Source organism: Triticum aestivum, chromosome 7D, assembly GCF_018294505.1.
Source record: "Triticum aestivum cultivar Chinese Spring chromosome 7D, IWGSC CS RefSeq v2.1, whole genome shotgun sequence".
NCBI classification, from domain to species: Eukaryota; Viridiplantae; Streptophyta; class Magnoliopsida; order Poales; family Poaceae; genus Triticum; species Triticum aestivum.
The window spans coordinates 393155815-393164346 of NC_057814.1; positions in this window are offsets into that span (position 1 = coordinate 393155815).

Here is an 8532-nt window from a genome sequence, read left to right on the forward strand (position 1 = left end):
CGCCAGAGGAACCCCACTATCTATCTTAGGGTTCCGGGTGGGGGCGGTGGTCGCCGGCGGTGGTGGGGCGGTGGCGTGGGGATCGCCGGAGAAAAAGCTCGGCACGGGGGGGCATAGAGGGATGGCCGGGGCGGCGGCGGACCGACGGTGGGGAGTGTTTTCGGGGCGGGCGGGGCGGCGCATCGCTGGCCGCGGGCGATGGGGGCGGCTGTTTGGCCGGTGGTGGCTGGGGCTCAGGGGGGTGGAGGTTGAAGATGAACTGCAGGCCCATGATTTCGTATCCAACGGCTGCAAAATCGACTAACCAGAGATGAAAAACTCAGTCGACTGACGTGTAGCCTCACCTCTAGTGCGTTCAGTTTCGACAGTAAAATTCAGTTTCGACAGCAAAATTCAGTTTCGACAGTTAAGTTCAGTTTCGACAGTTAAATTCAGTTTCGACAGTTAAGTTCAGAGACGAGCAGCTTATGTATACATCTAGCACTTTGTGGTTATGTATTTTACGTCATCTATTGGAGATGATATTAGAATTCCACTCAGGTTAACGTTGTCTCTCTTGTCCTACTTCAGCCTCGGCGTCATACAACTCACCGGAGCTGCTCCAACAACGAAACCCTCCATCACAGCGAAGCAGTACCTCGAGATCCATGTCTAGACGCCTAAGATCTTCTTCCCCTCCTCCGACAGCCAAGTCAGCCAGAGAATCCTCACTGCCAACCCAATCACGCTGAGATCGACATGGCTTCGCCAAAGAGGTTGTACAGTTCTTGTGGTTTGACTTAATCTCACCATGCTTCTTTGCATCCTGTGATCTTCCAATTCTTGTGAACCAAATACCCAGACTGGCAGAAATCATGTGTTTTTAAATACTCTGTTTTGCACGTGCATTCCTATCCTATTCCTGTCTATTTCCTATCCCTGCATTGTTAGAATCCTCAAATTCAAACAAGCCCTTACACAATTACTTCTGTTACAGATATGTGTCAAAGAAAACCTTGTGTTGTTTGTCCTGCTCCTGCGGTGCTGTGTTCCACCCCAGCTCAGCTGCTCCAACGATGGAAGGGTTCACCACAGCAGGGATCCGCTCTCCAGACTATCTTCTGCTGCCTCAGATCTTCTTCCCCGCCGCCGGCAGCCACGACAACTGCATTACCATCATCAACTGAGCAGATGACCTTGAGGACTACACGGGTCCGCAAGAGAGGTCACACACTTCCGTGTCTGCTTACGTTATGCATCGCTTAATATGATGACATGCTACTTTATCGTCGTGTTCACCTATTAGACTCTGAGTCAGGTCCAAACTTATGCTGAAACTTGAGTTATTAAATGGTTGTGGGGTACAAATTGGGGCAGCAATCAGTACTATCTGTCTACTATCTGGTAATCCCGGGTGTCTACTATGAGTTTCATGTTGGGTGAAAACAAACATTAAAGGAGCCATTATTTGTTTTTTTAACTAAAGCTATTATCTGCCTGCTATCATTGGTTTTGGGTCTATCCACAGTTTGCTACCATCACTCTTGATTTGTGCCTGCACTCCTTACATAATCTCACTATGTTTTATTCCAATGCATGTCAGTTATTGTACACAATGGAACTGAACATGTAGAGCAAAAGAGACGAGCCTTGCATGGCAATAAAATTTCATGCAGAAGTCGCTCCATGGTGGGCACAAAGGCAGCCCCCCTCCACCCATTTCGGATCGTAATCAAGAGGAAGATAACTGTTCTGAGGGGGATTCAGAAGCAGAAGACCACTCCTATTTACCCCATGAGGTCTTCGCTCTAACTTGGCATGTTGATGTTGGTAATATCATGAATATGGTGCCTTGCATTGCTTACTGTATACATCAAAGATGTCATCTGCTTAGTTTAGACATGCTTTGTGTCAATGCCATCTGTTTAGTGTCTTTATCATATATGTGAATCATGCAATGCCATCTCGTTTAGCCAGGCATCATATATGTGAATTTTGCAATGCCACCCTGGTTAGCCAGTCATCTTATATGTGAATTATATCATAACATCATTTTTTTATTACGTGTTAAATTTGTCAACAGTTTTAGTACATTCAATTACTCTTCCTGTGCATCAGCCATTCGGCACGGTCATGGAAAATTTTGGAGCGGAAAAAAGGTCTTCAGAGCAGACAATGCTATCTGACGAAGCGCATGTCTTGCTGGTTACAGATAGCTCCTCAGAGGAGGATTCAGAGACAGATGACCAGTCCTATCCCCCCCGAGGTGCATGCTCTAACTTGGCAGGGTTATGTTGCTCATATCGTGCGTATGGTATGTTGCATTTCTATGTCATTTGCTTAGTTTAGACATGCTTTGTGTGAATGCACCTGTTTAGTGTCTAATTACCATATATGTGAATTATGCAATGCCATCTTGTTGCAAGACATTATATATGTGAATTATGCAATGCTATCTTGTTGCAAGGCATTATATATGTGAATTATGCAATGCCATGTTGTTTAGCCAAGCGTCATATATGTGAATTATATCATGCCATCCTTTTTTTGTATTTCTCATTGCTTTTGTCGACAATGTTTGTATATTCAACTGCTCTTTCTGTGCATCAGCCATTTGAATTGGTGATGGAGAAATCTGGAATGAAAACAAGGTCTTCAAAGCAGACAATGCTACCTACTGAAGCAGATATCTTGCTGGTTACAGATAGTTCTTCAGAGGAGGATTCAGAGGGAGATGACCAGTCCTATTACCCCCCTGAGGTGTATGCTCAAACTTGGCAGGGTTATATTACTCACATCATGCATATGTTGTATTGCAATGCTTAGTTTTTACATCATATACACGATATTGAATGCCATCTCCTTAGTTGACACATCATATATGCGATTGCCCTCTGCTCACTTCCTTAGTATATAAATCATATATTTGAATTATATCATGCCATGATGTTTACATAGACAGCATGTATCTGAATTCTGGCATGCCAACCCATTTTCCAAAGACATAATATAGTTATACCATCTCATCCTGTTTACATAGTCATCATATTTTGAATTATGTCATTCTATCCGTGAATTATATCATGCCATCATGTTTCCATCGACGGCATGTTTGTGATTTATGGCATGCCAACCACTTTAATAGACACATCGTATAGTTATATCATGTCATCCTATTTACATAGTCACCATATTTTGAAGTATGTCATTCTATCTTGTTTAGTTAGCCATCATACATGTGAAATTGTGTCATGCTATCCTGTTTAATTAGCCATCATATATGTGAAATTATGTCCTGCTATTCTGTTTGGTTAGACAACATAAATGTGAATTATTTCATGCCATGTTTTCTTCCCTACTATCCATTGCACCTGTCTATCTTACAATGTCTGTACATTCAATTAATTTTCTTGTTTATCAGCCATTTCAATTGGAGGGGGTGATGGCAGTATGTGTGGGAGTAAAAACACGGTCTTCATAAAAGATCATGCTACCTGTCGATGGAGATAGAACCACGGTTGTACTTGCCCAAGAACCAGCCCCACCACACATAACCCAGACTCACGCAGATTGTACCCCTACCCAGTTGGACAGAGAACCAGCTACACCCCTCCAAACCCCAACCCCACCAGATAGTAACCCAGTTCCCATTGACACAGCACCGTCTCCACCACAGAGCACCCAAACACGAGCAGTTAGTAAGGCAACTGCCGTGCCCAAAGCACGAGGACCACCACTCCGAACCCCAAGTCAACGCTTAAAGCAGAAGAAGAATTGTTCTCAGGTCAAGTTCCGTAGCTATGGTTCATACTACTTTGCTCTTGCATCACTGTATTTACTCATACCAACTAATTTCAAATTTGAAGGATGCAATTGAAACTCCAATGGTGCAACAGGTATGTTTTAAACCTGTTTCTTTAATGTGTTTGCTGTTGTAACTTCCTCTATGTTGATTTCAGTTTCAATTGAATAAACAGTTATGTTCTCATGCCATGCACATTACAAGTGTTGTTATGACTGTGTAGTTTCCCACACTTATATTCTGTCTATGCTGCTTTGTCTTAAATAGATATGATTCGAACTGTATCTATCTTGATTTGGCAACATAAACTAGAATGATATAGACCATACAGTGACCATACTACATAGATATATGTTTGTTTCATGCTGTTATCTTGTCCACCTTACTAGTGAACTGGTTTACCAAAATGAGTTTCATATACTAGATTGTAAACATGTGATGTGTTTGTTTGTTTCTCTTTTAGAACGCGGATACAATATTGGAGAAGAGTACCCCGTTATGCAATGGTAAAGGAAGTAATGCAGATAAGGTTCAAGGTAGTGAGACGTCCCTATTGGTCTCCAAGAAAGCTGATATAAACTATATTGAAGACGCTGAGACAACCCCAAAGTCCTGTCTTGATGTAGTGTTCGAGTTACTGGCTACTAATGCTGGCACCAGCTCTTCGAACTCGCTGCCTGAATCAGTTCGGCTTCTTGAGTCTCAACTTCAAGTTGAAAGACATCGATCAGATGTTATGCGACAGGAAGCCGAAGGACTGAGGAAGTCCCTGCAGAATTCAGATGCATACTTTCTGGTGCAACAGCAAGTGCTGGAGGATTTAAGCGCCAAACAAGAGAAAGTTAATAAGCTTGCTAAGCATCTTGCCAGCATTATGGGTACCCAGGATATTGTTTCTTGAGCTCTTCTGAAGTGGTTTCAGTTCTGGACTTGTTTTGCTGCGGCGTTTATATGCTGCTTTGTTCCCTATATTTGCACTGGTGGCGAACTGTGATGCCCAGTGGATGTAATATGTGTAATAGCCATGATAGCCTAGCGTAAGTTGCTTGCTAATTTATTTTCTTATTGTCTTGTTTATTTGTTTTCTTGTAGTCAGTGCAGTTCTTTTTTCGCGGTTTGTTAGTGGCCGCAATAACCTATTTTTTAAAACTAGGCCACAATAACCATGGGCTACATATTTACTGTAGTTAACATGGGCCTCCTACGGGCCGTAGAAACAATGGGCCTTCTACGGGGCGTAGAAACAATGGGCCTTATACGGGCCGTAGACACGATGGGCCTTCTACGGGCCGTATCACCAATGGGCCTTCTATGGGCCGTATGATCGGTTGGCCAAACATGGGCCAAGAACATACCACATTATGGCCGTAAATGGGCTAGAGTTGAAATCGTCCGTTCATGGGCCGACCATAATGGGCTGTCGTTAATCGGCCATATTTGATGACGCTATGAAAACGGCCCAACGTATTAACGGGCCACAAACGGGCCGACTGTAACCACGGGCTGAATTTGGCCCACAAGCAGAAAATTACAGTAACGGGCCGTAAGTAAATGAATGCTGGAAATGAGCCCAAGAAAAATGGGCCCTGAGAAGGCCGAAAGATAACATGGGCTGGAAACGGCCCAACGGAATAACGGGCCATTAATGGGTATAAAGTGATACACTCTTCATTACGGGCCAGTTTCACCACGTGCCGTTAATGGGTATAAAGTGATACACTGTTCATTACGGGCCAGTTTTACCACGGGCCGTTAATGAGCCGAGAGTTACAAAGGGCCTCATATGGTTTGAAAGACGTCATGGGCCATACATGGGCCGGAAGTTAAAACGGGCTGGAATTATATTGGACGGCCTAGATGTCGCTAATGGGCCTAATTCGGATAGGTCGTAAACGGGCCCTGGGTTAGCGGGCTGTAAATGGGCTTTATGCGAACATGCCGTTAACAGGCTTGCCGTGGGCCGGCCCGCCACCTTTTGAACAAGTAAAACGGGCCAGCCTTTTCACAGGAATGGGCCTTTGTTGGGCCGTGCCACGTGTCGACGTATCATAGGCGCTGCGGGTCCAATGAGGGGATGACATCTGTCCCAACGGTGAGCCGACACGTGTTTCCTCCAGCCAATGATGATTTTACACGTGGAAAATCCCCATTGGTCGGGGTTGTTAACAGGTTATCGGATCCAAAACCGGACCCGATAGCTTAACAGCGTTCCGTTACGGTGGATGCCACGTGTCGGTCACCCTTGACGAAAGCACTTCTGTGATGCGCGATTTATCGTCATGGAAGTGGACACTTCTGTGATGATAATTTTGGTAATGTCACGGAACACTTCTACGACAGCACATGTATGACTATCTTGATTCTGTCATAAAATCGTCATGGATGTACATGCATGACAGAAAACGTGACCTACTGTGACAAACACGTATCATCACAGAAGTGTATTTTTTTGTTGTGTTGTGTTGTGAAGTTTTCAAGTTTTATGGTAAAGATTTGGTGGATTTTGGAATAAGGAGTGGCAAGAGCCTAAGCTTGGGGATGCCCAAGGCACCCCAAGGTAAAATTCAAGGCAACCAAAAGCCTAAGCTTGGGGATGCCCCGGAAGGCATCCCCTCTTTCGTCTTCGTCTATCGGTAACTTTACTTGAGGCTATATTTTTATTCACCACATGATATGTGTTTTGCTTGGAGCGTCTTGTATGATTTGAGTCTTTGCTTTTTAGTTTACCACAATCATCCTTGCTGTACACACCTTTTGGGGAGAGACACACATGAATTGGAATTTATTAGAATACTCTATGTGCTTCACTTATATCTTTTGAGCTAGATAATTTTGCTCTAGTGCTTCACTTATATCTTTTTAGAGCACGGTGGTGGTTTTATTTTATAGAAATTATTGATCTCTCATGCTTCACTTATATTATTTTGAGAGTCTTTTAGAACAGCATGGTAATTTGCTTTGGTTATAAAATTAGTCCCAATATGATGGGCATCCAAGATGGGTATAATAGAAACTTTCATATAAAGTGCATTGAATACTATGAGAAGTTTGATTCCTTATGATATTTTTGAGATATGAAGATGGTGATATTAGAGTCATGCTAATTGAGTAGTTGTGAATTTGAGAGATACTTGTGTTAAAGTTTGTGATTCCCGTAGCATGCACGTATGGTGAACCGTTATGTGATGAAGTCGGAGCATCATTTATTTTTTGATTGTCTTCCTTATGAGTGGCGGTCGGGGTCGAGCGATGGTCTTTTCCTACCGATCTATCCCCCTAGCAGCATGCGCGTAGTACTTCGTTTCGATAACTAATAGATTTTTGCAATAAGTATGTGAGTTCTTTATGACTAATGTTGAGTCCATGGATTATACGGACTCTCACCCTTCCACCATTGCTAGCCTCTCTTGTACCTCGCAACTTTCGCTGGTACCATAAACCCACCATTTACCTTCCTCAAAACAGCTAGTGTACCTACCTATTATGGCATTTTCATAGCCATTCCGAGATATATGGCCATTCAACTTTCCACTGTTCCGTTTATTATGACACGCTTCATCATTGTCATATTGCTTTGCATGATCATGTAGTTGACATCGTATTTGTGGCAAAGCCACCTTCATAATTCTTTCAACATGTCACTCTTGATTCATTGCACATCCCGGTACACCGCCGGAGGCATTCACATAGAGCCATATTTTGTTCTAAGTATTGAGTTGTAATTCTTGAGTTGTAAGTAAATAAAAGTGTGATGATCTTCATTATTAGAGCATTGTCCCAGTGAGGAAAGGATGATGGAGACTATTATTCCCCCATAAGTCGGGATGAGAATCCGGACGAAAAATAAAAAAAAGAGAAAAAAGAGGCTATAAAAAAGAGAGAAAGGCCCAAATAAAAAAATGAGAGAAAAAGAGAGAAGAGGCAATGCTACTATCCTTTTTCCACACTTGTGCTTCAAAATAGCACCATGATAGAGAGTCTCTTATGTTGTCACTTTCATATACTAGTCACTACTGCAGGATGCTGCTAACACGACACAACGATTGGAGACCCTTCGAGAAACTATGTGCGATGCCATAATCGCAAACGGTGCTGTATGAAAACCGTCAGAAATGTGTAAAACGTTTGCGATGACGGATGCATCAAAACACGGTTCAGGTTTTAGTTGTGTGCGATGAAGGGCATATGGTTCAGTTCAATGAACGTATTGCGATGAGGAGGAGCAAAAGAAACGGGCAGCCAGATGGAGGCGTGTGTGATACACAGCATACGGTTCACTCGGATGAACTGTTTGTGATTAGGCGACACAAAAGAAACGGTCAGCCAGATCAAAGGTGTTTGCGATATACGGCATGCGGTTCACTCGGATGAACTGTTTGCGTTGAGACATGAGAACAGAAACGGTTCAACTTAACAGATGTGTGTGATATGCGGCAAACAGGTCTGTAATCAGAAATGTGGCTGAAGACCGATAAGAACACAGACGGTTGCTGCTAATAAGACGTGTGTGTTGTGAGCAAACGATTGCTGGTATACAATTGTGAGTGATTGATGAAAACATCACCGACGGGTTCCATTGTTTAGTCCGTGTGCGATGTGATTTTCTTTGTCCGGACACCATCTACGCTCTATCTACAGAGCATCAACATATATACTTAAAAAGGCAGCATTGCATAACCAAATTAAGCATACAATTACACAAGTGACTACACACATAACATTTGCACATACCAAAGAAAGCAATTACATGC